The sequence below is a fragment of the Oryctolagus cuniculus genome, chromosome 10 (assembly GCF_964237555.1).
Source record: "Oryctolagus cuniculus chromosome 10, mOryCun1.1, whole genome shotgun sequence".
Taxonomy (NCBI): Eukaryota; Metazoa; Chordata; class Mammalia; order Lagomorpha; family Leporidae; genus Oryctolagus; species Oryctolagus cuniculus.
This window is the reverse complement of record NC_091441.1, coordinates 66,115,431-66,119,736: the sequence shown is the minus strand read 5'-3', so window position 1 is coordinate 66,119,736 and position 4,306 is coordinate 66,115,431.

Here is a 4,306-nt window from a genome sequence, read left to right as displayed (position 1 = left end):
CAATGGCTGGAGCTGCTCTGATCTGAAGTCAGGAGCCAGGAGCTTCTTCTGGATCTCCCACACAGGTGCAAGGGCCCAAGGACTCGGACCATTTTCCACTACTATCCCAGGCCATAGCAAAGAGCTGGATTGGAAGTGGAACAGGCCCCGAACTAGCATTCATATGGGATGCCAGCACCTCAGGCCAGGGCGTTAACCCACTGCGCCACAGAACTGCCCCCCCCCCCCCCCCCTTTTTCAAATAAAATTCTCTGCCTATTCCCAGTCTTGCCCTCAGGATTGAGGTTGGTGAAACCCACGTCATTCAGCCCCCATGTCTATGGCCTCCCTGCAGGTGACTCAGTTGAAAGCCGTCACCCACAGCCCTCTCCGGTCAACTCCTTCAGAGTTTCCTGCTATAGAAGCCCCATGTTTCCTTAAAGAATGGAACATTCTTGGAATGTTCCTGTTCCTCGCCCAGACTTCCTGAAGGGCTGAGTCTTCGATACTCTTTTCTCTCTGGCTTGGTGTAACTGAAACCTTGTCCAGGGGCTCTGGTGGTCTTGGCCATTGCATCTGCTGGGTCTGAGGGAGTCCAGGCTTCAGGTCAAGTTCTTGGTCTTTGTACAGATTGGGAAATTGACTTTAGTGTTTGGACATAAAGGTTCTTCACTTCTTCTCTAACTCTGTCCACGCTGCATGCTATGGAAGCATTAGATATAAATATTAGAGCTGTCAGCAGCTGAAAATAATTCTATGTCAGTTACCAGCACTTTCTTTCTGAGATTTTTTTCCACTGGGATTGGGGAGCCTCCGTGGTTGCATTTGGAAAGATACCGTGAGGAGAAGGTCTAAAGAACTGACTCATGCCAGTTAAGTCGGTGACTGTTCATCTGGTGGTGACTAACAGCATTCTTCTGACTGTTAAAGGCAGGGATAAAATTATTATATTGTGTAACCAAAAGATGGCATACTCCCTCTTCCTGTTTTTTGTTTTTGGGCAAATTGGAAAGACCATCTTGTTCTTACTCTATTTTTCCCTTACCACAAGTGACAATAGTGAGTAAAGGTTACATAAGCAAATAAATAAAATAGATCCTGATCTTCTTTAATGCAGTACTGATACAGACACATCTACTGCAAAAGAATACAAGACATTTATTTTTCCTCACTTGGTTTATTTTTATAGCACTGGTTGTTTGTTTGTTTGTTTTCTGAACATTTTAAGCAGTGACATCTCCATGATATGTCCCACATGAGAGACCTGTAGGTTTCACCAAATGGTAGCTCATGTCTGTACACGCCAAGACAGCATTGGACAAAAGTACAAATCAGCAGTAGTGTTAGATTATTTCTTGGTCATGTATTTCCAAAAATTGTTACCCCACAACATATCTTTCCATCTCTTCTGAGACAACTGTATTACCTTGTCCTCTGACTCTCAGTTTTTCTTTCATAACCTTCCTTTCTTATACAGAAGATTACTTACTAATTAAAGCAAAAATTCAGTTATCTAGGGTATTACACCTGAGCCAGATGCCCTGTTTAAATAGAAAACCATACAGTCTGCACTAGCTAATAAATAACTCGGCTCCTACTGACACTGAACTCCTTAAAAAATGATTTTAGTTTATCCCCCTTCTAGGTGACTATTTGAAATCAGGGGGCAAACCTGGGGGCATGTGTGTTGATATATCGTGTACTGTAATCAGATGGAGCTGAATTCATGTCTAGTGATTTGGAGCGAGTTGCTCAACTTTGGGCAAGTTTCATGCTAACAAAATGTAGGGGAAAATATCCAATTTGTAGGCCGATGTGAGAATAAGGTGATACCGTCTCTACCCTGTACCTAGCAAGCAGGTACTCACTCAATGTAAAACCTTCTTCCTTCTATTAAGAAGGCATGCGTGTGTTTCTACCATTATTCTTACTTGACCAGTAGGAGGAAATAAATCATCGAACTTCTACAAATATTCTATTCCTCTAGGAATAAATATTTATTCGATTTACATGTTCCATGTGAACTATTGTTTAAACCATTTACTCAAGGACCAGCATCATGGTACAGCAGGTCAAACCTTTTGATGCAGTCATCCTCTATCAGAATGCCGGTTCTGGTCCAAGCTGCCCTGCTTCCAAACCAGCTCCCTGCTAATGAGTCTAGGGAGCCTGGGGAGGAGGGCCGAAGTGCTTGGGCCTCTGCCACCCATGTGGGAGACCTGGGTAGAGCTCCTGGCTCCTGGCTTTGGCCTGGCCCAGCTCTGGATGCTGCAGACATTTGAGGAGTGGGCCAGTGGATGGAAGATTGATCTCTCCCTCTCTTTCTCTCCCCCTCCCTCTTTCTCTCTGTCACTCTTTCAAATAAATTTTAAAAAGTTTTAAAAAATCATTGATAAGCAACTCATATAGTAGTAACTAAGACTTATTGAGTGCTAGGGCCTCTCTGAGTATCTTTGAATGGATTAACTCCTGTCTTGCTCCTTGTATCCCTGTGAAAGGATATGATCATCTCTGTTTTACAGGAAAGGAAATGGGTCATAGAACTGTTTGTTAACTTGTCCAAGGTCACACGGCTGACAAGATGGGAAACGTGGGACTCAAACCCAAGCTTTCTGCCTCTGGAGTCTGGGTTCTTAGCCATGATGTTCTCGCACGGCTCCATATGGTAAACCTGGTTATGGGAAGATTTAGACCCCCTTTAGAAATATTGTCTTTCCACTTTATCACATGCTGTCATGTCCATTTTTTTTTTTTAAAAAAGATTTATTTATTTGAGAGGCAGAGTTACAGAGAGAAACAGAGACAGGGAGAGAGAGGTCTTCTGTCTTCTGGTTCACTCCCCAAGTGGCTGCGATGGCCAGAGCTGGGCTGATCCAAAGCCAGGAGCCAGGAGCTTCCTCTGGGTCTCCCATGTGAGTGCAGGGCCCAAGACTTGGGCCATCTTCTACTGTTTTCCCAGGCCATAGCAGAGAGCTGGATCAGACATGGAGCAGCTGGGACTAGAATGGGTGCCCATATGGGATGCTGGTGCCACAGGCAGAAGCTTAGCCCACTACTCCACAGCCATGGCCTGTCTTGTCCATTAATTCAGGGGTTCCTCACTGTGATCTCACAGGGCAGTCTGCCTCCATTTTAAGGCTGAAAAAACTAGTTTGGGGAAGAAAGCAACCAGGCCTATCATTCATAATCTGTGGTTTTAGAACACAAATCCACATGAGATTGTCCAGAAATAATGGGGATAAAGGTTCACCAGGCAAGCTCTGTGCTTGGTTACCTACGTACCCATCACCACTTTACAAAATCTGCAGACAGTCAGTGTGGATAAGGACTGCTGATTAAAACTGCCTTTATGTTTTGGTTTCCCTTTGCTAGCTGCAACATCATGTGTGTGCCCTAAAGTGGTACTGATTTGGGGATCATTAAGAAAACTTTCCCTAGAGAATGATGTCTGAGGGCTGGCACCGCGGCTCACTAGGCTAATCCTCTGCCTGCGGCACCAGCACACCGGGTTCTAGTCCCGGTCGGGGTGCTGGATTCTGTCCCAGTTGCTCCTCTTCCAGTCAAGCTCTTTGCTGTAGCCTGGGAGTGCAGTGGAGGATGGCCCAAGTGCTTGGGCCCTGCATCCACATGGGAGACCAGGAGGAAGTACGTGGCTCCTGGCTTTGGAATGGCACAGCACACCGGCTGTGGCAGCCATTTTGGGGAGTGAACCAATGGAAGAAAGACTTTTCTCTCTGTCTCTCTGTCTCTCTCCTGACTAACTCTGCCTGTCCAAATAAATAAATAAATAAATAAAGAATGATGTCTGTGTTCCCTTCCCCCCATCCTCTACAGCTTGATTACTTGAACAGGGCCCATGCAGATTTGAAACGGAAAGAGTTATGTTAATGCTTTTACTGTATGTTTTGGTTATTTCTAAGATAAACATTGCTTCCCCAGAAAACATATAGATTTCAATTGTCATTGGCCTTTTTTCACATTTTAATAAACACCTCTGTAATCAATAGCAAAAGAACAAAAACACAGAGAGAGGCTAGATCTGCATTCCTTTTCTTTTAAAAGAATTATTTTATTTATTTGAAAGTCAGAGTTACACAGAAAGAGAAAGAGAGGCAGAGAGAGAGAGAGAGAGAGAGGTCTTCCATTCCACTGGTGCACTCCCCAAATGACTGCAATGGCCCAAGCTGAGCTGATTGGAAGCCAGGAGCCAGGATCTTCTTCCAGGTCTCCCATGGAGCTGTGAGGATCCAAAGCCAGGAGCCAGGAGCTTCCTCTGGGTCTTTCCATGCAGCTGCAGGGGCCCAAGGACTTGGACAGTCTTCCACTG